Here is a 27,312-nt window from a genome sequence, read left to right as displayed (position 1 = left end):
TTTTCTTTATCACATTGCAAATGATTTGTCCACTAAACAGATAATTTTTTTTGGTTCGCAGCTTTGAACAGGAGAAGGTTGTAAAAGATTTTTATTATTATAGGTTTTTTTTTTAATCCCCCTGGCTTGCCACTGCACCTCTGTGTCCTTTATCAATGGATTCAGTAGCATCTGTGTAAGGAAAACCAGGACTGTATCAAATACAAATCCCCTTTCTTCAAAGAATCCTTACATCTTCCACTTCAAAGACAGCAGTCTGTGCCAGATTCATCAGCATGAAGGAGAACAACGGTACTGGATAAGCATCCTAGGGATCAGTGGGATTTTAGAGGTAGCAAGGAACTTAGGAAAAGTCTGTTTAATTCTTCTCTCATACCAATTCTTCTCTCATACCTATGCAAGTTTGGAGCAAGTTTACTGAAGTCAAAAAAGTTACATAGTGACTATCTGCAACAAATGGCAGGTGAATCAGATTCTAATGACTGACATTTTAAACTATGTTTGTCCAAGTAAGAAATCCCTTACCTTTAAATAAATTAATTAAAATTGCAAACATGAAAAGAAAAGCTATGTCTACATTAGCAAGTACTTACTCCTAGTCAGTGAAGATTCTTCAGCAAGTAAGTGTTATGTGGTGTGTCCTGGCAGCACATCTTCCTACCGAGTTTTATCCTGAAGGAATCTAGCCTGTGTGCTCTAATACTACTCTGCGATAGAGACTAAAATTCCGTAGATGGGCATTGTCGGGAGATTAACTTCAAACCCATGGTTTGGTTCCAAACTTAAAATGCTAGCAGATTCTGTGAGCTTCCAGACCCCTACAATTGTAAGTTTAGCAGAAATTACTGAAGAAAAGTCAAATATTGGCAGGATGTAAGGAAGAGTTTTCAATATTTATTTATTTATTTATTCATTTTTTCCCCTAGCATGCTGAAAAACAGTGTGCTTTATTGCAAACATTTTCCTCTTAAGTATCACAGACCTCAGAATTTCCACACATTTTTATCAACTCCCAGTTATGGCTTTGACAGTATCACGAGCGGTTATTCATCACAGTTGTAGAATCATAAAATCATTAAGGCTGGAAAAGACCTCCAAGATCATCTGGTCCAACCACCACCCTACTACCAATGTCACCCACTAAACCATGTCCCTAAGCACCATGTCCAACCTTTGCTTAAACACCCCCAGGGATGGTGACGCCACCAGCTCCCTGGGCAACCTGTTCCACTGCCTGACTGCTCTTTCTGAGAAGAAATGTCTCCTAATTTCCAACCTAAACCTCCCCTGGAGCAACTTGAGGCCACTCCCTCTAGGCCTGTCACTAGTTACCTGTGAGAAGAGGCCGACCCCCAGCTCCCCACCACTTCCTCTCGGGTAGCTGTAGAGAGCAGTGAGGCCTGCCCTGAGCCTCGTCTTCTCCGGACTAAACAACCCCAGTTCCCTGAAATACAATAGCTTATCTTAATAAACATTCACAGAATGACTTTTTGTTTTATTTTTAAGTCTAATCTGCTGTTATTTCATGGAGCTTATAGCTACTGTTTTACTTTAAGACCATATGACACAGAAATTTCCATTTATTACTTGAAATTAAGGCCACCTTTGCTGAAATGATTTTCTCTTCTTGGTTGACTGCACTTAGTGAAAATTACTTGTAGTATGATATTAATCTTATTTTGCTGTTCCCAGCCTAGTAGTCAATCATATAAAATCCAGATATCTTGACTGTATTTTAGCTCTATCAGAAACTTTAGTTATTACCATATGCAAGCTGCTTACAGCCTGTTTTTTTTTTTTTTTTCTCTCCAGGGGTGCTAAATATTTGTGGCTTCCACAGAATTAATAGCGAATATTTTACTCAGAAATCTAGTTTCTAGCCCTATTGTGTTATTATTTATTTATTTATTTTTGGGATATTTGATATAGACAAGATGTAATTGGGAGATACAGTAAATAGGATAAGATTGAGAGACTTCACTGTGGAACATCTAAATTCTGTACATCAGTTCTGAGGTGTGATCTGAGAGTTGAAGAAAACCTTATTTCTGTGTGTTAATTTCTGTAATGTACTGAGGTCTTCCTCATTCCTGTAGTTTGGTGTTGCTGAATGAAAGGCACCACAAGGAAAAAAAGTTTGCAGTAATTAGGAAAGTATAAATAGGAAATGAATTAATAAATACATAAATATTTGTGTTTTGGCATTTTTGTAATGTATAGATTAAAAATGGGAACAAAATAATAATTAAAAAAAATTCTCTGGAGCTTTCTCATCTTGATGTGAGTCAGTGAAGCCAAAGTTAACTTTCCTTTGGTTACTCAGGGACTGATAATGTTGGGACTTTCCAAAGAACTAAAGGAAATAGATTTCATACTCCCTATCATGACTCAGGGTGCATACCAGTGGTTGCTTCCTCTTCTGTTGTCACAGTGATACGATACTTCCTTGATTTAAGATCTTGGTGCAAGTATTATGCAGTAGTATGGTACCAGCTGGAACTAGTTATAACTAGTGCTATTTTGTCACACCAAATATTACATTACAAAAGAATAAGGATAAGGCAGGAAGGGAGACATAAAAAGATTTTTCTTATCTGTTTTGCAGTCTGACTCAAGAAAAAGATCTGTGACTCAAACGTACATTCCTTCAAAAACTATAATGTTTATTGATCTGTGCCAGATGTTGCACTGTCTCCCTCTTCCCCTCTATTTCACCATGTGTTTGCATTTTGTGTTTACTTGACAGAATTACGAGCATGGGATTTTATAGGATTTTTTTCACTTCCGATATCTCATTTTCCTAATACATTGTTCAAGTTGTCCAAATGCTTAAAATAAAAATTGCTTAGATTTACTATGGTTTTAGCTGCAGAATCATAGGACCAAGAGAGGCTGCCGTAGCTTGGATTCACTCCAAAGATGGGACAGATGCTGTTTACACATCTGTCTTTCCCAGGAGGTTTCCCTGCAGAAAGTCAGATTTAAGTTTTAGTAAAGATGTCATAGAACTCCCTTGGTGCTGTTGGAGAGGCACACACTAACTTGTTAGCAATGTATCTAGCCTCTGCCTCCACACACTGCAGCGCTCCTCTGTGGCTCCAACAGTTGGATACAGGTTTTGTGCCACATCAGGCATTGCATGATCTTTGCTACAAACTTGTGTGTACGTAACTCGAGATCAAAAGGCATTATGCTTAACTTTGCCCAAACCGTAGTGATTCTGGGGGGGATCAGTAGGATAGTCTTTGTGTTAGAAATAGGTGATTCCCTGTAGATGCATTAAAAATCTTCATTTTTTTCAGTGCTTTGGTTTGAGTAGGCCAAGGAATACTGAAGGTCTAGCTGATGGAAGTCTTTTTCAGACATCTGAATATAAACTTTGAGTTCCATTAATAGGAAGCCTTCTGTGGGTTTTAACGTGATTCAAGTTGTGCTGTGAGACATCCTGCGGTTAGTGTGCCAATCCTCATTGGACAGGTTTCCAGTTTTGATATTAGGTTCAGGAAGGTTCAGGAAAACTGATTGCAGCAGTATCTAGCCACCCTGGACTTCTGTTTAATAAGAAATAATGTATTTAAGATAGAGAATTAAGAAAATTCAGATCCAATTAATTTCTTTTATTGGCTTCGTGTGACTTTTTTTCTGCTTGTCCTTTCCGTCTACAGTAGAAATTCTTGCTTGTACTGGCAAGGTGGTCCTGGATGGTACTAACACTCAGACGGCTTGTCTCATACTGTGATCTGTGATGAAGTTTATGATCACATCAAAGCTTGTCTGTGAGAGAGTTGTATTATTTGATTAACTGTTGATCTAAACTCTATGCTCCTGAAGTACTTAACTCAGATTTTTTTTTTCTTGTAAACCTCAAAACTCAAAATTTCTTGTTATCACTGACTGGTAACACTGGTCTATACTAAAGAGAAAATAAGATGTTATTTAGCGAAGGCAAGCTTTCTAGGGTGTGTAACAAGTTGAATTGGTAGGCCAATTATTGTACTTGAGTAGGTCCCAGAATTCGGGCTCATTTTGGGCTCAGTTAGCTAGCTACTAAACAGCATTTAGTTAGATCTTTATTGCATGAAATATTTTTCCAGGCAATTAATTCTAACCTTTGGCAAACTGACGCTACACAGTCCAAAATATTTTGATGGGGTCTGAACTCTTAGATTGCTCCATTTCTTTTTGAGGCACTGGAAGTGTAACCAAATTTGCAAATATGATAGAATTTTTGCCAATTTTTGTATTTAATTAAAAATAGAAGTGTGTCCTCCTCCTTCACCCCTGCTGCTCATGCCCCTCATGCCCTTGAATTTTCAAAAATCAGATGAATGGGCAGATGCAGTTTTAGGGCAAGGATTCAAAAGCTTTAGAAGGCTTAGTGACTGAATGTTGCTGAGGCATTAATTGTTAAGATTAAACGGCATAATACATCATTTCTTGTGTTCTGGTAATTTCTATTGTTGAGGATATGTTACAGTTTGGTTTATATAAGATATATTTGCTTCTAAAATGAGCAACTCAATTTAATTGACAAGAGACAATGTAAATGAACACAACAAGGGATGGAAAGACAGAGTACCCTTCCCACTACAAAATATTCGTATCTGATAGCTGGGTGTATTGCTGTACAACCTTCCTCCTCTTTTGGCAAAGTTACTTGCATAGTCTAAAATGCCTGATAGAATTTCAGGACATGTGGATGACTATGAAAAAGTCTGTAGCAAAAGTCATTTTGGAATGCTGAAGATGGTAGAGAGAGTAGTCATAAAGCTGTAGGATGTATATAGCAGATTGGGCTGGTTTTTCAGCTTGTTTTACTGTTTGTTAGGTTTTTTTTGTTTGTTTGGTTGGTTGGTTTTTTACGTTTAAGTGGTAAAAAATCAGTTAGTATAGTTTATAAGCCCTATCATTTTATAGATGTAAAGCTTTTTGAACATATTATTAACAGTGAATTTGTTTGTGTCCTCTTAGTAGTAATATGAGTTTGTACCTATAGTCAAGAGACTAGGTATGCTTAGGAGAGACTGAGGAGTAACAAATTGGAGACGGTAATGAGTCAGAATATACATTGAAATGGAGGACTGTCTTACTTTGTAAGCATATGATTTCTTGATCAGAAGTTAGCAGCCAGAACATCTAATGTCAATATTACACTGGTCAGATTTTTAGAAGGTTATATGTATCTCTTGTGATCTGTTTCCAAGTACAGATACTATACAGGCAAGTAGGTGAAGACCTAAATTTAGTGTCTTACTGGAAAAATGACATCAAGATCATTACTTGTCAAGATACGATTGGTATTTTCTTACTGGGGAAAAAAAAGAAAAGATGACATTTTGAGTGAGTCATTTTCTTAACTATGGATTATATATATACACATATAAATATATAAATATATATATAAATATATATTTATAAAGCTCGTTTTTAAGCTTGTATTTTTAAAAGGTAAAACAAGCTACTTCCTGAATTTTTAAAAACTTTGGAAGTGAGATATTAGGTACAGATGCCTATTGTTTATTTTCTTTAAATTTTATGAACCTGTGATAAGCATATTACATTTCTTTTTAAAGTGTGCATTGATTTTTACGTCATATTTACAGTTGACTGATAAACAAGTGTATAGGATTCATGCTTCTAAGGATTATATCATTCTTTGTTTATCACATACAATTTCATGAATCAAATGCTTGTTTTTCTCTGAATGTTGGAAATGAGCTTTATTTTCACTGATACTTCTATACAGTGCGTAGAAGGATTGAGGACAATTTGATTAAAGCCCTAGTAAATCATACAAGGTAAATCTGAGCTCACAGTGCTTCATTTTACATAATCCATGTCAGAGCAGTTCCAATTTCCTGTTTGTCACCTTAAGATTAAAATAGAATGTCTGGAAAATGTGTTAAATTTTTCCTATGTAGATATTAATTATTGCATCTGATTCTTCAGTTTCTTGATGATAATTTCAATAGCTCTTCGAACAACATAGTATTCATTTCTCACACTTACCATTGGAAACGAGAGGCCAAAAGTTGTTAATATATCTGGTTCTTAATCTCCAAGTGTTCTTCTCTTTAGAAATATTTAATTCTATTTATATATATATATATATATTCCTACCCAATCAAACAGTAAATAACTGGACTAGAATATTTGTGTAAAATGAATGACCCCCAGTGGTCATGTTGTAGATTACCGTCTGTCACGTACCACTTCTAACAATGATAGGAAAGCAATTATTTTAGATGGGGCATCCTTAATAAATGATTTGCATACTAAAAAATTACTTTCAATATGAAATTGCAACAAGTCTCTCCCGAGGTGTGCATTTTAACAGCTAAGGAGATTGCTACATATAGAAGATAATGAGAAGATTCATATATGAAAAAAAAAAATCTGCACTCAACTATCTTTAGGTGTTTCACAAATATATTTTTTTTCATTATGTTGTGAAGAGAGACTAACTAAAGATTCTTTGAAAGTACATTGGAGTGGCACAAGGGTGATCTTGTAGTAACAGACAAATAATTTTGATGATGTTTGTTCATCATAATGCAGTGTTAAATGATAAAATATTGCTAATTTAATTAACAATATACATTAATTCACAGACAGAAAGCCAAGCATTTTTTAAGCAAACACTCAAATAATACAAAAGGAGTATTTTATAGTTCTGATTTTATTTAAATCAGTAGGAGCTAAACATTATTGGTGTCTCGGTGGTTCAGATGCTATACACTGCAAAACTAGATCTTTGCTTAGTAACATTTTTTCCCCCCTCTACAACAAGTCCATTTACTAGTTTTTTAATATCAATATATAAATTATTCTGCCTGAAGTATCAATGTCTAAAAATACAAAATATATATATATTTTTTCCATTAAGGATTTATATTAAACTAATCTTTTCAATTTATCATAAATATGGATATTCTGTCATATTTCTATTTTCTCAAGATGTTTGTGTGCATGCATATATATGTATGCATTTAAAATCTGAAGCATTCTGTAGATAACCATTGAACGTAAGTAAAGCAAAGATTCACAGCCACTTAGCTTTAATCAGATTCAGAACAATAAAGCTGAGGATTTTAGTGTACATTTTTTCTTTTCTTACACAAGTACAGCTCACTGGCTTACAAAGTGTTTTAGCTGGACCTGCTTGTGGTTGCATGGATGCATACATGTGGTTCTGGTTGTCCAAAGATTTTTATTTAGAAATTCTAGTCTTTATTTTCAGAAGGCACAGGCTTTGACCTAAAGGGTGGCCTCAATCAAAAAAATGGAGGAACCATAAAACTCATTAAGGTGATAACTTGCTCTTCTTTTTCACATATTAGTGAGACATTTGTAATGAATTTAAATTCACTTCAGTGCTGAAAGTAGCAATAAGAAAGATTTTCAGGTTAGAAGTATAACTTTAAGCAGCAGATCAGTTTCTTTAACAAACCCAGGCTCAGTTTCTGATAAAAATGGGAACAGCAGTCATTCACTGCTGCATTTTGCACACTGTCCTTAGGCTGCTTACTCCCACTCATGCCAGCTGCCAGATCTTTTCCAACCCCCACCTGGCATCTGATCTAGGTTTTCACATCAAATGCTGATAGAATTGAATATAGTCTATGTTGATTTTTATCTGATTCAGTAAACTCATATCTGTTAACACAGAGGACCACCTGAACTTGTGGTGTTTGAAATAGATCCCATACAACAGGAGGAAAGAATCATGACATAATCATGATGTAACTCACGAGAGATTTTCTAACAAATTCAAAGTCAATTCAAAGGAACTAATGTAAAGACAGAAATAAATTCTTTAAAACCATGTGTCTGATAAGGCATTACATACAGAGATTGGACGATAGATGCAACAGAAGCAAGATCAGCCCTGACACGTTCTATAAGAGGCATACGAAGCTTTCAGAGGCCAACAGAAACAGAGGGAAAGAAGTTATCCAGATCACTGTATTAGACAAGTATGTATATACATAATTTAATAAGAAAAACAGAGAGGAAAATGTGTTTCAAAAGGGAATATCTATACGTAATATTAATCCCACAGTTTAGAAGACTAAGTGTTGATCTATTGCTGATTGTATGTTGCCTGTTAATTCATGCTGTCAGTAGTGTGAGAAGGAGATCCCTTCACCTCTTTGCACTAGCCCAGAAGAGAATAAAAAGCTCTCCCCTCTAGCTTTTAGTATTTCCACTAGGTATATAGAAACAGAGGTCAACCTACGACTTGAAACTCATTTCTAAGGAGGAAGTTGGTGCTGTTTGGCATGCTAATATATAAAATGAATTCACTAGGTAGATTTCCATATGCTTTTTCCTGAAGAACATTCTCTGGTACAATTTTATTATTTGTTACAGTTACTGCAGTTCTCTAGAGAGTCCATTGACTTCATGTCTCATAAACACTGTTGATGTTATAGTGTAATATGCTCTGCATATTAAAGTACTAGAGGACTTTGCACAGTCTAACCACCAAGTAGTTTTCTTAAAATCTCTGAGCAGTGAAAACAGAGGTTGTAAACAAAGCAAAATCAACATCAATGCTAGCTTTTGAAGAGGTTATAGCATATGGTTTACTTCAGTAGGGGGGTGGAGGGGTAGAAATCTTTTTTAAAGGATTTCCTTGAAGTTAGTGATGAAGGATGCATTCTCAGTTCTTTCCTAGTCAGTTGGTCTCTGTATAAAGCCACCTTTTGTCCTGCTTATTTACCTAACCAGTGACTTTAGAGTTAAGAGCTGCTAAAAAACATATTTTTATGTAAACAAAGTTTGCATCATTCATCATTTGCATCATTCACTGTTATCCTTTACCAAACCGAATTTACAGTATAGCAAAACCACACAAAACTCTGCTGTGTTAATAGGAGCATAAAAAGACAAAAACAAAACAAAAACAAAAAACAAACAAACAAAAAGCCAGATCTGCCATTTAAACAAGCATTGATAAGTAAACTGTGGGTGATTTCTTTTACTGTGCGAAGTCACTACTGTGTCACTTGGGACTACTTAGTGCATCATAGTGTGCTGCTGTTACAGAAATGCTCAGTACATATTTGTAAAGGTGTAATAATACTTAATTTGCCTTTTTCCCAGATCTTAATCCATATGCTTTGGAGTATCCAGATCCAGAATTAGGATTTGGGCTCATCTTTGATTATTGGAGTGCTGTAGTCAAACTGATGGAACTTGACATCAGGGAGGATAGGATCAGTAGCTACCAAAAGGGAGGACATTGTGCTTGGAAGTCATTATTCATAAGCTAAGAGTGTTCAGACCCTAAAAGACTGTTAAATCTCCAAGCATTTTAGAACATCCTGTTCCATATTTAAAAAAGAACTGATTTTTATCAAGTGATATATAACGGGATTCAAAAACTTCCAGAATGCAGGACTTTCTCTCCTTATTGAGAAATTCAACCTGTGTAGGTTAGACATCTACTAGACTCTCTAAAGTTGTTTGTTATAAACTGTTTTGCTGAATGTTTTAATTAATAGGTTCCTTTGCTTTTCAGAAGATCTTTGCACAGAATCTGTGGAAGTGCTTTTAGTGGTTTGTAGTCTGCATTAGATATAAGGTTAGAACTTTTAAAATACGATGTGGCAAATGAATTAGCTGATGGCTGGCTTATGAAGACAACGGAGAGTTTTTAAAAAGTTGATTTTGGTCTGGTTTTACATGAGATTGACCCTATTTCAATTTCAATTTCCTTTGAGACTATATCAGAAAATAATTGAAGTTTTTTTTCCTAAGATGTTAGACTGTTTTAAATGTGTAGATTTTTGCCACTTCAAATTATGAAGTTGTGCTCCCATTCCAATAAACTTGACCTCTTTCTCACCTAAAGAAGATCCCCCTTTCTTTTTCCTTTGTCTCTCCTTTTAATGTGGTATGCGTTGTCACCTTCAAGATATCATACTAAATATTACATAATGCTTACATTCTTCACTAGAACTATGGAAGATTTTCTGTCAGGATGTAAGTGAGGAGGAAAAAGAGCTTTAGCAAAAATGCTCTTCTTTTCTTTCAGGTTTTTCAGCTTTCAGGTATATCTTGTCTAGGGCTGCATCTTTTCTAACAGGAAAAAGGAAATGAAAAGGAAAAAAAAAAAAGTGGAGGAAGCAGATAAAATCTTTGTTGTTGAGTCCTTGAGCCCAAATGAGAGTATATGTCAGAAGCTGGTTGAAGTGCCTAGGCCAGAAGACAAATGGCCCAAAATGTCTGGCACCTCCAAGTATTTTCCAATCCAGAGTTCCCATTCCCAAACTGTCTTTCTGAGGCACTTCTCTGATCTTATGCCTTGACATTACTTTTAGTTTTCCCATTACATCCCTCTGTCCCCAACTGTCCTGGTTTCCTGATTCCTGCCTGAAGAAAGATGATCCATTTCTGAATGTCCAGTTTGAGTTCAAGCTGTCTGGGGCTTTGCAAAGAAATGTATGAGGCAGCTGAAACACGTTTAATTGGGGTTTAGAATATACACATGCATTAGTAATCAAATTAGTTCTGTAAGGCTCATTTTAATATTGAAGAATATTGACTGTTTCTGGATTTAAAACCTGTTTATAGATAAAAGCTTTGCAAAAAAAAAAAAAAAGATGGGAACCTTAAGTGGACTCTGACACGTGTGAGATTTTTCGATTCCTGCTGTAATGCAATTCAGTAAAAGAAAGTAATCAGTTTGGCAGTTACAATTTAAGTAAAATTGTATTTAGCAAGAATAGAATAAAAATTCTTCAGATTTGTTACATTTTAAAGTTCACTGCAACACTTTTTTCTCTCCCTTCCTAATATAAGCAATGTAACAATATAGTTGGGAGTCAAGTCTGCAATACCAAAGTAATTGTTACAGCAATTTTTAGAGAAGCTGTCAGCACAGGGAATTTATTCCTATGTTATATATTATATATGTGAATAAATATAAATATAATGTATAGGTAAATAAAAATATAATATACATAAAGAACAGATTCTTACTGAAAACATTGTACTGCTCTGCTGGCTGAAACAATTATATAGGTTCTTTTTATTTATTACTTATTATTTCACAGGCTGTCTATTTTGAGATGTTATATTTAGAATGTGTCTTTCTTGTTCTTTCTAACATTGTAGCTGTCTGTGACTGAGGTAGATGTATGAATTTTTTCTTATTTCATTACACGTGTATGAAATAAGAATTGACATGGGCAAGTAACTCCCGGGCTTTACAGGGCTTTGTCTAAATATTTCAGCTTTCTCTATTTAATTGTTGAGAGATTGAATTATATCTCTGTATTTACCTACCCTGTTATTGTGTAATAATTGTAATAATTGAATTTATTGGTGTTTGTCTGCCACTTATGAAAAGTGCCATAATGAATATATCAGCTCATTATACATTCCAGGGTATATAGACAGCTCCACCTGTTTATATTTCTACACCCGGTTCAGGGCAATCCCAGACAGGAGTACAGACTAGGAGAAGAACTCATTGAGAGCAGCCCTGTGGAGAAAGACTTGGGGATTCATGGGAGGTGGGTTGGAACTAGATCTTTAAGGTCCCTTCCAACCTGAGCCATTCTATGATTCTGTGATTCTATGATATGCATACCTGAGTGGATTCTAACTAGTGTAAGCTGCATCATAGTGATCTAGCCAGTCATTTATTTTATTTATGAAGGTGAAAAGGGACTTCTGAACTTGCTGGCTTTGTTTTCCTGTGAAACACTGGTACTTCTAGATTAGCTTCAAAGAGATTACCAAATCGCTTTCAAGTGCTGATGTTATTTGGCCAAGTGCTGATCTGCTATATGTTCAGCTGAGCACAGTCTCTTTCATTATTTTTCATTCACAGTTGCTTTCCGTATGGATATTTGGACTCTTTTTTGTAATACTACATTCTTTTATTTTCTGAAAAGAATGACATTTTAGGCCTTGAAGTACCTTACAGGTTAATGGAACTGTAGTGTTCTACAATCTTATCAAATATGTCCAAAATCTGTATTTTCTTAGTTTTCTTTCTTCCTTCACTGCTTTAAGCAACACTGGTGGAAACATGAATCCCTTAAACCATTACTGAATACCAGTGAATGGTTTAATGTGGTAATCATTTCCATAAGTCCTCTCATTTGAGTGTAGTGTAATGCTATTCTTTGTGTGTTGTGTGCATCATTTTAAATAAGATCAACATCTACTGTTAAATAATAATAGTATTGATCAGTCATGTCAAGACTGAAAACTCTCTTTTGGTGTAAGTGCTTGTTAAAGGGTTACCATTTTACACTAAGCACTATTCTTCAGTTTCTCAGAACTGTTTTTTTAGACAGCTTTTGAGAAATTACATGGGAGAACAGGCAACTGATTGGCAAACATACTGCAGACTAGGGTATATTTGTGAACTGTTACTTTGACTAATGTAGCCTCTAAACATTTTTTTTGATTGTATTGAAGGGTGGAATCATTCTAAGCTGGGGAATAGTGAATAATTCTGCCCTGGTGGGAGTGTCTTTCTTTTATTTTCTTTTATTACATTAATATACAATATTAAAAGTTATCTGAATTCAGCTGACCAAATAGCTTTGTACATTCAAAACATTGTTGGTGAAGGCCTCTTACAATTTGTGATTGATTTGAAGTATCATTTTCCTGACTAGAGATTCTCAGACTGTCATCACTTACCATAATATTTTGTTGATCACTTGTGGTCTGGCATATATGCAAATTTAGTACTATATGCATTCATAAATTTAGGAAATTGATTATAAGTTACTGATTCAATTCAAAAGACGATTAAATGAACCCACTCATTTAAATGAAATGGAATTTCTGTTCATTTGATCGATATATGCGTAGGGCACACAGATGCTTCTAATCCACAAATACTCACTGTCTCTTGAAGTTCAGTGACTGTGGTCTGGAAACCATATTGGAACATTTTCTTATGCATGTGCAAGTGCTATAGTGTAGAACATAGTGGATTTCACAGTTTGCCCTGAGCTTTGGAGGTTAAATGTTAACATAAAGTTAAACCACCAAAGAGTCTATCCAGAGATATGAGAGGTCATTATCTCCAAGTTGCCGAGGACATGTGATATATTCGTGGGTAGGAAGGAACTATCAGTGGTTTGTTTAGGGACTTTTTTTTTTTTTTCTCCAATCAGTCCTCTTGCCAAAAGAAACCTGAAGCAGTTTGTGTTGTAAGATGGAACACAGAACTAAGCTTCCATCGTCAAAATGGCTCTAATTTACCTACCTACTTAATACACATACTGTATGTCTTTGGAAGGAAATCTGTCAACTCTAGCACACATGGGTTGGCTCTTCTTGACACATTACACATGATGACATCTGTTGACACTTAAAAGTAGTGTTAACAACAGAGATCAGAAAGACATGGCATGCGGAGGCAGTTGTGGCTGCCAGCAACTCAGATTGTATTACATGGCAGACTTGGAAATCTCTGTTAGACTCTGTAGGATGTCAAAATATAGGTAACTTGACAAGGCTGTATGAGGAGTTTGTGGGTTGAAAGCTGAAGTATTTTTTACTGCTGAATCAAGGGCAGATGTTTTACAGTGAGAACTTCAAAGCTATGGACATAGCAAAACTGTCTACTGTAATAACGGTGATGTGTGTTCTTTCATTTTCAGGAAATCATACAGGCTTCCATTAGCTCACTGTCTGGCACTGAGAACATTATTATTGAGAACTAAGTTATTCCACAACTTCAGTAAGTTGTTGCTGTGATGGTGTATCACTCTCTGTGCTTTCAGGAAATCCTAATAGATAAAATGTTAATAAGGGAAAAAGTTGCCAGAAAAGGAAAGATGCACCATCCATCTTTGTAAATGATTTCTATTAACATGTTAATGATGTTTGACCCTAAAAGCAGGAGTATGCTACTAAATATTGGTAGTGAAATGTCAGACTGCTTGGAGCGCTAAAAGCTGTACGTGTTTCAGGAAACATACGGCCAAGGAGTTGGCTTGTATAGGTTTCATTTCAATGGCTGCTGTGTAGTGGTTAAACATGAGATTCAATCAAGATTGACAAATTTAGATGTAAACATGCAACAACAACAATAATATCTGTATGACCTCCTTAAAAGGCTCTATCGAACAGTCTATAGGCACCTGTGTTAATATTGGTGTTAAATTTTCATTTTAAGTACAAAAGTTTAACTCTCTACTATTTCAATCTATATCTAGTATTCTAGTAATCTAGTATTTCAATCTGTAGAGCCATCATTGTTATGAAATGCAATTTTTTTCCTTATAGCAAACAGCCGATCTATGAGACAGTCAGAATATTTTATTACTATGTGTATTCATGTTACTTTTCTTTGTTATCTGAGCATAACTTAGCTCTTTACCTTGACTTTCCTTTTTTTTCGTATTATTCGCCTATTAATATTGGAATATCTTTTACTAATATATTCAACAAATATCTATTGCAAAAATGCACTTATGTAAAAGTTATTTCATTTTTCATGAATTTCCTCTGAAACGGAACAGGGTAACTTTGCTATAAGATGGATCAGGAAAATGCAATCCCTCTTTTCTATTAATTTCTATGCATGATCAAACTAAGCAGAATGTTTGCCAGTGCCCTCAGAAGGCACAGGATATATTTTAGGAATGGCATATTCTTAATGATGAACATTTGTATAATTACTTTTTTGCTTTAATGGAAAATAACACTAGTAGTGATTACCAAACCAAGTAATGCAGCTAAATGCTCATTCTCAGTTTGCTCCATCTCATTTATGTCCTCAGCATAGCAGCCAGAAGACTGTATTTTTTTTGTCTTTTTTTTTTTTTTTCCCTAGTACTTAAAGCCCTGTAAATTAATTTTTATTGTGGAAGTCTATTTTGAGATCTCTTCCTGGGGAAGACAGATTAAGAAAGCAATCTCACAAATAATACTTTTCAGCTTTTACTTAAAGGTAAAAGCAGCAATTTATAGTCTTGCAGTTCCCAGCCAGCCTCCTGTACGTAAGCCTGTGATATTATTTCCTTCAAGAAAAATTCCTATTGAAGTTAGCCATTAAAATTTTTAACGTGGTTAAATATTCACTTGCTGGGTTTTGGCATAGGAGAAATTTTGTTGTGGCACCAACAGGCCCCAGTGGCCTGACAGATCCAGGAGGCTGCTGGCACATGGCCCAGGACCCTTCTGTGCAACCCAAGCAGTGCTGCCTGACTCCCCAGCTTTTCCTGAGATCTCCTGGGTCAATGAAGACCTCCCTTTGCCACCTTGCTTTTCTGAGACCCGTGGTGGGACTTGTTTCTGGCACCACTCTTCTGCGCTGGCCTGGGCTATGGAGAAGTGCCCTTTGTGCCCAGCCATTTCACAGAACAGCAGTAAAATAAGTCATTCATACATACAGTGTTAGTAAGTTGTGTAAGATATGTCAGTGACATAAACATGCATTTTGACTGTTCAGGCACTCTTCAAGGTAAATAAAATAGAAAATAAAATAAAATTGAATTTCCAGACAAGCTTGGGAAATAATCAGAAAACTTGAGGGGGAAGCTGCTGGTAATTCTCAGTCATCTTAACTGAGGGGGAAAAAAAAATCCCTTCTATTTCAAAATCTGGTGATCATTTTAAACCTGGACATATAAAGAGGTACCAGAGAACTCTGCCTGGTATTTGATAGAGTTTGTGGAGCCTCTATTGTTGGAAATCTTTAAAAATTAATGTTGAGTGTACCCACAAGTCAAGGAGAGATTAAAATAATTACTTCCCTTGAAATAGTTAACTCAAAAAATGTATGAAATTCTATACTCTTTCTTCCTCTTCAGTTTATTCTCCTAGTTCTTCCTTTAAGGACACCCTTAATTTAAAGGTAAAAATTCAAGTGTCCTGGGCAATACCTTTATGTGAGCTACCAACCAGATACAGAATGCTGTTTGTTTTATCCTCACAAATATCCCTAGAGATTTTTTTAACACATTATTATGTAGTTGTACTATTCTATGTCATAATAATGTGGTTTTGTACAAGTAGAATACTTTCTAATAATTCAAACATTCACCAAGATGTAGTGCAGTTACATTAATTATACAAATTACCTGTAGTCTGCTACAAGTTGCTTCAACACCAAAACAATATATATTATAAAAGTTGAGATTGTGAACTCAGGAATTTGCAGGCTTGTACACCCAAACACAGCAGGGTTTTCATGTAACACCGAAGTTCTCAGTGGCATCCAGGAAGAAGACTGATAAATCATTTTCTTACAGTGTTGTATTTGTGTTAATGTAGACACTAATTTCCCAAGGTCAAGGTTCTAGTCAATTGGCTGGGGGAAAGGAGCAGGGAACAAAACTCCAAGCCAAACAAACCAAAAATTTATAATCCCAATTTTACATCTGGAGGAGAGCAGCACAGGCAGAATTATTAGAGGAAAACACGTGTTCATTTTTAGTCATTTGCCTTACCTACAGTTATCAGTACTCCATTTTAGGATTTCATATCCTCAGAATTCTTCTTGTTTAATGCAAAGCAAACTCAAGTGTATTATCCTTACTTGTTTAACTCATCCCACAGCAAACCTTTGCTTTTCATTGAATATTGTGGCTCAGATAGCTTTTCATGGTTCAAATTCTGACCATGTGTGTGAAATACATCTGTATGTAAGAAAGGTTTCTGAATGAAATACATAAGAAATATAATCTTTCTTAATGTAATAGCAATATAGCAGCACTGCTGCAAGATAACTTTTTTTCTACTGGTGCTCGGAAAAACAATTTCTGGTGCAAAAGAAAGTGAATTTTCAGTGTGCATGCAGCATGTTGGTCATTACAGCAACATTTTGTTGTGATTACAGAATGTATGTTACAGTTTTTAACATTATTAATTAGCTAGTGATAAGCCTGAGGCCTGTGAATCTTAACCTTTTAAAATATATGGGTGCACAGAACCTACAGAAAGACATGCAGAAAGGAGAAGGAAAAAATGTAAGAAAGAAATAAAAAGCTTGTCTTCACCACCTTCCTAAATGATTTGATCATTTATTCCGTGCAAAATAAAGATCTCTAGCCTTATTCATTTTAGGCAATGTGCCACACCTTTTTGGATATAGAGCTCTGGCTTAGCATGTAATGATTATTGTCTTACTTGCCAGATCTCTCAAAATATTTGGGACTCCCATGGATTTCTGCTGCTTTTTGGCACCTGTTAACAATCTCTTGAGCAGCTGCTGTTAGCTCAGGAATTTCTGGCTGATCTTCTTAAGCAGTTGCAGTTCCAGCTGGTAATTGTGGGTTTCAGTACTCACCTGCCTTCGACGGATGCGTTTGTTCTCAGATTTTGTATTTCCTGAATAGCAGCTTGCTCAGTTTCCTTCTTTCTGTGGAGAATGGAAAGGCAAATTGGAAATGGGCAAAAGAACAATTAGGGTTATCATCAGAAGAGACCATCAAGTAGTGGAGTAATATCTCTAGTCTTCTTCCCAGAAAGCTGAACAAGTATTTGCTAGTAGACTTGGTTCTTTCTTCTCTCTGCTCTGTTAATCTACTTCTGTCAATGGTGGAATGGAGAAGGACAGATGAACAAGGTAGATGATGACATGCATGATTTTCATTGACAAAGGTGTGAGTGCAAGTTTTGGAATCAGGATTTTGAAAACAAACTAAGGAATGTCACCCTTTGATATTTAAGGGAATCTCCAGGTGATGCTTTTGCTCTGCTTTTTCCTTTCTTTTAGTTGGCAAGGAACTTCTTCACACCTGATTGAAAATTCTCTTAGATGATAATCGAAACAAATTCTTTGTGTTCGTAGTAGTATTTTGGATGTGTAAGAAAAATTAATCTGATTTTCATTGGTCCTTATGAGCTTCAGAGTCTTGCTCTGTGCCACTGCTGCAGCAAAGTAAGCTATGTATGCCCTGTGAGTCCTGGGCAATGGTCAAACTAAAGCTATTAAAGCTGCAGCAGAGTCTTCCAACCTAAGCTGTAACCTTTAGCTGCCTGAATATTGATTTTTTTTTTTTTTTTGTTTCTGCTACTTGCTCCACTTAGTTTACAAGTAGTGGTCACAGGCAATTCTAAATTCTAAAACTGCCAGTTGGGCACATCAGTGACCATGTGATGGATGCATTTCAGGAGATCCCATTTCAGCAACAGCAGGTAAAAAAAATCATGTAATAGGGAATTGGCAAATACAATGGGAGTTATATCCTGTATCTGGAGAGACAGGATGGTTATGGTGTATACTAGCCTGCTGTGCATTCCTCTGTAGGCAGTTATTACTAAAAACCCTCCCACTTTTCAGTTCAGTTTTTAAGAGGTATTTTAACACATGCTAGGTAATCGGTGGAAGATAAGGTTATCTGGGTTCATTTAAGTGCAATAATATGAAGACTGCCTATTTTTAGTCTATTTTCTATGTATTCCTCAACACCAAATTTCTCTAAGATTTTGGATCTTGATAAGTGAAAGTCAGCAGAACCGAATGCCAGTATGACATTAGGAGTATTGCTTTTTCAAGAGTCTGTAACTTTTTATCTACCATTAGGAGAGAGTGCCTTTTTACCTGTGTACTAAGTCTTAGTACTTTGTGATTCAGCTTGTAGTACATGCTTGCAGTGAGAAACTTGGGATTTTTTTCTTAAATTGTTCACATACTGCATGTGAGAGAATTTACAAAGCCATGACTAATAAGCATGCTGTTATGGGAGGTGGAACAAGAGCCATGATTTTCTGACAACAGAGCACTGCCATAGCTGCTTAGTACCTGGTTAAAGCAATAATCTTTTAATATTTTGGAAGGAGAAGGTGTCATGTTGTGAGATGGAAACACGAACTAATTTGGCAGCGGATTGGTAAACATGTTCCTCACCACATAGACATGTTCCCTAGCTAAATTTGTAATTTGTGCCCTAGATAGTACTTAAACATGCTTATTTAAAGAAAATTACAATGTGCAACTTAACTGAGCCCCACCTAACTCTCAAATTCTAGACCTACCCTGTAAATATTGAGCCACTGTTATATGAAAGAAGATTTTTTAAACTAAAAATAATTTTTGTGGTGTTTATAGTGAATGTCAAATTGAGGTGTTCTGGTTACACTGGACACATTTACCATTTCCTTCTCCCAGTTTATGAGGCTGAGTTTCAGAAGAACTTAAGAATAAGTAAATCTACATATCTATGAAAGGAGTGTATAGTAGCTAGAACTGATATATTCTTAAGGGTGCTTTCAGTATATGTTCCTTTTTTTCTGCTTGGGCTTCAAAAAAATCTCTCAGAAACAGTAAGGAAGGCTGAAAAAATTAAAACCATTATCTCTCCCCTTTGAGACTTTAAGTATTTCATGGACTCTTTCTCATCACTAATACCTGCAGCTTTATAGATTTTTTACTGCCACTCACAACCACTCAAAGGTATTTCTGCAAATAACTTCTTGTTCAGAAGACAATCTCTGCCCCTCCCCCCCCCCCCCCCCCCAAAAAAAAAAAAATTGGCTTTACCTGTGTCATTTTGCAAATAGCATCAGTGGTAGTGAAATTGATCTCTTTGGGTGAATTCCTGCTGACATCTTGGAAGTAAGGCAACATTTCCTTTTAAAATTTGATTATTTTATAAAGTTGATTAAAGATCAATTTTGTTTACCCATCTAGACACTGTCTTTCTCAAATAGTTTTTGAAAAATCAGGAAAAAAATTGCAAAATAGAAAGCAAAATCTGTCCCAATTGCTAGGATATCATTTGTCTCATTGATGGTACCTGCTGATGGGGACAAGCTGTTTCTAAGGAATTGGTGAGATGATTGTTCTTATTAATTGTGCTTAGTTATCATTATTAATACAGCTGTCAAGTACAAAACATTTTTGCCTTGTAGACAAAGTCTGTGCTTGTCAACTAAACAATCTATCAGTAAATAGAAAATGTGTTGAATGGCATGATGCATTCAACCCAGGTTTACAAGAATGAACAGAACATGGATAACCTTCTGGAAGTTTTTCACCACAGCTCAATAATACCTGATATGTGGGGAAATTTAATTAATACTCCAGAAATAAGTTTTCTCTCTTGGTTGCTACATAGATAAAACTTTTATGGAGAAAGAGATTGTTTGCATGTGATTGAATAACAGTAAAAAGTAAATCAGTGTTCTTTTGTATTGATTAGGATTGTCACTAACAGCTTCGAGTCTGGGAGAGATGGGAATGAAACTGCCTGTGTAGATTTATCAGTGGAATAACCTCTCAGGCAAGAGGTAAATGAAAATAAATGACTTGCCTGTATGAGAATAAACTCTGATGAGACTAGGCTAATATGATAAGTGTCTCATTCAAAGGGCTAGTACCTGATGAACATTTGGACCTTGCCTTTTTTCTGTATGCTGGAAAAAAACAAAAAAAAACAAAAACACCACCACACAATGAGGATGCATGCCTTCAGGATGAAAGAACACAGGAAGAAGACAAGAAAATTAAGTCTAGAATTCTAGTAAACAGGCAGACAAGTACAGGTTAGCGGTAAAGAAATACCACAAAGATGGAAAAATTTATAGTATATTTGGCAGACTGACAACATTTATTTAAAGACAGATTTTTCATTTTCTGTAAGTTTTAGATCTTAAACATCATACTGAAGATTGCTTTTTTTCAACATTTTGAAAAGCAATCCTGAGACTTGTATTCTTTTTGACATTCATAAAGGACAGCAAATAGGTGATACAGTATGCAGACAAGTCTGTGTATTATATACAAATGCGTGTTTAGTACTTAGAAAAGCTTTTCCCTCAGGAACAGTTACTTGCATAGAAACAAAATAATCCAAGTAAACATTTCCATGCAAAAACTGTTAAAACACAATGAAAATAGAATTTAGCATGACAGCAGACCTGTAAAGCAAATTAATATTCTGAGTATCAACTTCACAGCATGTGGCTAGAAAAATTCCATGCAAGTGCATAGCTATTTATATAAATCCTTTTCATGATCATAGTGAATTCTTTAAAAGTTATTTTAGTAAAGGAGAAGAGAGATTCAATAGTGTTTTGGTAAAATAAATAAAACAAATTTTATTTTTTTATAAAATGGTTGTTTTCTTTTGCTCTGTCCTTCCTTTTACAGGCTGAACCATAACCTTCCTACTTTAATAGTTAGAAATATTTCTGTTTCCAAAATAAATTTAAGCCTGAACAGTGAATAGCCATTTTTCTTCTAAGTAACTTGGATTAAAATTCTGTCCCTACATGGTACCTATCTACAGTGTATTCACAGAGAAATCATATCTATTTAGATTCTTTACTTTGCTAGATTAAATAACTTTATTTATTTATTTATTTATTTTCTGTCGTTAAATGACGTTCTGTTGTGGTTTAACCCGGTCGGCAGCTAAACACCACACAGCCGTTTGCTCACCCTCCCCCCTCCCTCTCTGGGATGGGGGAGAGAAGCGGAAAAGTGAAGCCTGTGAGCTGAGATAAAGACAGTTTATTAAGACAGGAAAATAATAATAACAATAATAATAATAGTGATAATAATGATAATAGTATTACTACTAATAATGTGTACGAAACAAGTGATGCACAATGCAATTGCTCACCACCCGCTGACCGATGCCCAGCCTATCCCCAAGCAGCTGGCCCCCCCACCCCGGCCAGCCACCCCTATATATTGTTTAGCATGACGTCAGATGGTATGGAATACCCCTTTGGCCAGTTTGGGTCAGCTGTCCTGGGTCTGTCCCCTCCCAGCTCCTGCTGCACCCCCAGCCTGCTCGCTGGCAGGACAGAGCGAGAAGCTGAAAAGTCCTTGGCTTGGTGTAAGCACTGCTCTGCAACAATTAAAACATCAGCATGTTATCAGCGCTCCTCTCATCCTAATCCAAAACATAGCACCCTGCCAGCTACTAGGAGGAAAATTAACTCTGTCCTAACTGAAACCAGGACACGTTCTAATTTTTCAGTCCTGTCTGTAGTTCTCTGTGGAACTTATTGCAATTTAAATTGACCTTTCTGGGGCTGCTGACATCATGAATACCGCATTTTATTCCAGGTGTGTATGGTATACTACTGGGCATATCTTGTCTCATACAAACTTTTAAGGAATGAACTATAGAGAGGAGAGACAAGAGAAGAAAACAGCAAACTGACTAAAAGGAAGAACTGCATAATTTCTAAAAGGACTTTAGGATCCCTGTTGTCAAATCAGTTACCAAATGTTAAACCCATTCAGTTTAATTTATTGATTGAAGACTAACAATTGGGTGCAAGAATAAAGATTTTTCCATCTATTGGGGAAAGCGGAAAACATTTATATATTGCTTTCAGAGTACAATATCAGAAACAAATTTCTTATTGAAAGACAAGTGATTAAGTGCCTTCATATGTTTTTATGAGTCTTAATATCATACAGGTATTATTTGCCTATAAGCTTAGATTTAATTCTAAATGAAAACACTACAGTCAGGCTTATGGAATCAAAGACCAAAATAAAATGAGCTCTATTCTGCTATTGAAGTACTAGTCACACTCCCACAAACTTTCTTACACTTCTGAAGGGATAAGAAATTGCCACCTGCATGTAAGGAAATATTATATGCAGTGTTTCACCATAGAAAAAGAACAGTTGATCGGAACTTTAGGTAACAAAAGAGGAAAAATAAGGCTTTTTCAAAGGTCAAATAATGAAAGATGTAGTTAATTATGTTATTACTAACATGAAAGGAAAAACTGCAGAGAACAGCTTTTGAGTCTAATTTGTGCCCCAAAGACTGATGTAGGTCCACTTGGAAAGCCGTCTAATTGTACAAGAGATTTACTGTGAACAATATTCTATCAAACACGACACAGTACATTTATACCGGATAACTGAATGTCTGCATTCCTTTTTTAAGCCTGTCAGTGTTTTTTAAGAAAATGAAAGGTTCAACGTGTGAAATTGGCAATGTTTCATCTTCTGTAGGTATCTGGGAGCCTTTTTTAATGGTTTGGGAGCATGTGATTTGAAATGTATATCTGAAGATCTGCAACAGTTTTCAAATGCTTTCAGCTTCCAGAACCATATGAGAATGTCAGCTACACGCTGTCTAAATAATGCCATTGGCATCACTGTTGATAACAATGCCTTCCACTGGAAAAGTATAGTTCTAAATAAACAGCCTTACATTTTTGGGGTATAATCTCCATATTGCAGATGCACTATATAAGGACACAATAAGTGAAGGGTGGAGAGCATAGGAAATTTGATCACTGGAGAAAATTCCATACAGTAGGAGATTTAAAGGACTTAATCTCATTGGTTTATCAAAAAGAAAATTGATGTGTGATTTGGTTATAAAGTAATAAGTACCTCCGTGGAAGAAAGTAATGGGCTGTTTAATATAATAAAGGCTTGACAAGTACCAATGTCTTGAAGCTAGTGCCTAATTCAAATGGAAAATAAGGCATAAAGTGTTGATTGTGTGGACTACCCACTGAAATATTCTATCAAAAACCAAGAGGATTTGTCACCTCTGTGTTCATGTTGGGAATGGTTGTTTTTTCCTGAAAGATGTGCTTTGTCAAAATATAAATTATACTTAAGTTAAAATGCCTATTACATGACACCATTTGGAATTATATGTGTGAAGCTGTATGGCTTGTGATGTACAAGACATACAGCAAAGTTCATTAAGAGGTTCTAGTATTGGTCCTATGAATGTTTATCTTGGGATCCTACTATCTTTTCTTGATGTCCTTGTGTAAAGCTGAAAAATAATGTCAGTTTGTATGGCATGGAAACACCTATGTGGAACTGATATATCTAAGACTCCTTTCCTTCTCTAGAGTATCAAAAGGTAGGAATTGTATAGAAGTGAAGCTTGTACCTTCTTACAAAAAAAAAATATATATATATATTTAAACAATGCCAGTCAAAATTAAAGTAGGGACTCTCCTATCCAAAATGGCCTGCTCATTTCATATCTTTGGTAACCTAGTAAGTGTAGAGCTAGGATAAAAAAAAAAAATGTCTTGTTTCAAGTGCATATCATGCAAGGGTAGTGCATATAGGCAGGACTAAACAGGTCAGTATTCTAATGTAGCTCAAATTGATTTCAATAGGTATTTCAGATAAATAACACTTTTAAACATATGTAAAAAATTTATTTGCATAAAGGTCTTTAGATGCATTAAGTTTACTATTCATACACTTCTATATGTTTCCACAGATACTAATATGCATATTTATGATCGTAATGTGAAATTTCCATACAAGTGAATCTAGATGGAGTATGCTCATCAGTGAAAACTGCAACGCACTATTTTGCCACCTGTTATCCACTTTTATCTGTCTCCTCAAAGAATAAAAGAAAAAGAAATGAGGAAAACTGAGTTGCAATGTGATTGTTCAGCTCAACAGATCTGAGAGTTGCCAAATAGATTGAAAAATTAGAGAAATCTCTCACTGAAAATACTGTCTATGGAAACTTCTGAAATCATCTTGGGTACTAACTTCATAACATCATATTAATGTAATATCAAGTCTGGTAGTCCATTTTGTGTAGTTTCTTAAAGTAAATTGGAAGGCAACAGAGGGTTTAGAGCACAGGTGATATATATTTCTACACTTATTTCTAGGAACATGAACTTGAAATGTAGCTATCTAAAAACAGTAGAAGCATATTTTCAGTAATTTAAATATCTCACATGCTCTTTCATTTTCGTACCTATTTCATTATTTTTAAATCTTTCATTTGTTTCTCTTAAGACTCAGTTTATATCTGTCCATGGACGCTCACCATATGCAGTGAAAAATGACTAGGCAGAAGAGGATCAGATTTTTAAATATGCATAATCCTAAAGACAGACACCCTTTTACTGTGAAAAATACAGTAACTTCTTTCTTAGGGAATGATGTGTTTAGTCTTTGCTGTTCATTCAATATGAAAGTTGTGCAGCACATTTGTGTGAAAACACAAATATTTTGATTCTGAATTACTTTACAATGTTCACTTTAACATAATAAAATTGCTTGTGTTATCTGCAAGAGATAAAGGCATAAACAATTGTGGCATATGGCCAGTCTAAATCAAAGCCAAACCATTATGCCACTTTTGTAAATGAAAAAATGTTTGTACTTTGCAGGTGCACAAAGATTAGCTGTGCATGTATTTGAACATATATAATTCCTTCAATTATGCATTTCCACACATACAAATATAAGCCAAAAAAAAATTTTTGCTTGAATAGAGGTAGAATATCATTTCAAAGTACTTGAGGTTGCAAACCTTGATACTTATGGAAGTAGAGTTTGTTCCGTATGTATATGTTTATTTACTGGTATATAACTGAAGAAATGTCACAATCAGTCAAGAGCATATCTTTCAACTCCTTGTTTTTCCTCAGGCCGTAATTCACCATCAGATTTAGTGTGAGTGCAAAACCATGTCTGTGAGTGAAATTGCAGTAATTCATAACCTCCAATACGTTACTGCTGTCATGTATCATAAATATAACCCTCTTTAAGGCCTCAGGGACACATACAGACTGCTAAAAGAGGTTGAACGAACTTATAGGATAATGGTTCTGGTAGTCTGTGTTCCATCTAAACAAACATCAAAAAGGGAGGGAATCCCCCTGTAGACTGTAGACAGTCTGATTTCTTTATTCAGATAGTGACAAGATTTACAGTACTGGTGACGATTGTATGGTTAATGAGGCTTGGAGCTGATTTTCCCTGGTTAAAAAGTTAATTCTACTAGCTTCCCAGTTAATTCCATAGCTTCTACAGTGGTAGAAGTAAAAAAGTTCCTGAATTTCTATTATCCAGATTATAATCTATGGCAATTTTCAATGGTATTTTTTCAAAGTTTAGTATCCAAAAATAAGCATCTGAGTTCACTATAATAAATGGCTAAATTTACAGAAGTACTGAGCACTAAGAACTGCTGCTGAATTTAGCAGGACATGAAGGTTCAGTGCAAAGATCGTATTGCTTTGGAGTCAAATACATAAACTTCACTAGATAGTATGAGAATTTTAGTCTTAGTTTTCAGTAGATTTAGTAAAAAATAATTATAAATACTTCTAAATAGTGAAATTTTGTTTGAAGTTTTGTTGGCATGTTTGTTTTAATAAAACCATTAGCAATACTTTTTGTGAAAATGTTTATCAAGTATTTGAACTTCCTCTCCAGCTCTTATTGAACTCAGAATTTTAGGTCTGTTAGTCTGACACTTTGTTTAAAACAAACAAACAACAAAAAAACATCCTTTGGCATTTTCATCGTGAAAGCAGAAAACCCATACAAACTTTCAAACGGGTGTTTTACTTACAGGCCACTAGATTTAAGTTTCTGCAATGATGCGATAATGGGTGTGCTAACAAGCTAATCAATAATACTGTGTAAAAATATGTAATACATGTTTTTTAACTTAAGCTCTTTGATCAAGTGAAATAATTAGACATTAGAAATAATATTTGAGGATCCAACTGGTCCAAAAAGCAAAATCCTGCTAAGTCTTCCATTACACTAGTCCCTTTTAGCAGCTAATGATTATTGCAGTACATGACTACTTTTTAGAAAAGCAGATATTGAATAGAAACATTTTCATTATAGCCATCATCAGAGAGAGATTAGTATCTATCTGTTAGCATGTTTTGGCCCTTACTATATATCTACTACCTTATCTACTAGTCCCCTACTTTAACTTTTCCCAGACTTCCTTGTACACTGCTGTTCCTAGTTCCCCCAATACATTTGACTTAATGTCTTCCTCTTTTTTCCTGGACAAGTACTTTTCTGATTGAAGGTGTTTTGAGTATTCTAGTAATAGTCTTTATGATATTCCCAGTCAGCAACTTAGAACCCTACTAATTTGTATTATAACGAAAACGCTTGTTTCCATGAATAGGTTGTAGCTTACAATTCTCATCTGTTCTATTTCCTTAGCTTATTCTGCCCTAAGCCCTTGACTAGTCAAGAATTTGGAAACTTGGCCATTGGGGTCAGAAGTCACTTGCTGCGTCTTGCTTTTCTCCTTGTTATCTGTAAGCTTCCAGGTCATTTCTGTGCCCTATCTTGCCAAGTGTGTTTATGCAGATATGCTCTTTCAGGAGAATGTAAAAGGATTTTATTTATTTTTAAAATTCCCTTTTGCCATGTTGACTTAAAGAAAATTATTCATCTCCTATTTCTTTCTGTTCTGTCTTTCATAAATAAAAAATGTAACACCTGCTCAGTGGTTGTGCATCTTATCCCAAATACATTCTGCAGAGCCAGAGGTTTCTGCCCTTGCTTTAACTTAACAGTCAGTAGTATTTGTACTGCTGATTCACTTGTATGGAAAACACTGATGCAAGTGTTTTAAATTGGTA

The 27,312-nt window shown here is 35.3% G+C and overlaps 1 protein-coding gene and 1 long non-coding RNA gene across 19 annotated transcripts in view; one reads left to right on the top strand and one right to left on the bottom strand.

The window, feature by feature from the left end:
• The window catches only part of KCNMA1 (potassium calcium-activated channel subfamily M alpha 1), a 470,622-nt gene that overhangs the window by 237,924 nt on the left and 205,386 nt on the right, over nt 1-27,312 (top strand). The window lies entirely within an intron of this gene.
• LOC308197592 lies at nt 25-19,432 on the bottom strand. The gene is made up of 2 exons (XR_013953135.1): nt 17,276-19,432; nt 25-3,551 (listed from the first exon to the last, which is right to left on the bottom strand). It is a non-coding gene; the product is annotated as an uncharacterized lncRNA (long non-coding RNA).

This window comes from Anser brachyrhynchus (genome assembly GCF_964034855.1).
Source record: "Anser brachyrhynchus genome assembly, chromosome: 6".
NCBI lineage: Eukaryota > Metazoa > Chordata > Aves > Anseriformes > Anatidae > Anser > Anser brachyrhynchus.
The sequence above is the reverse complement of the archived record's forward strand: the minus strand, read 5'-3'. Positions and strand labels throughout refer to the sequence as shown.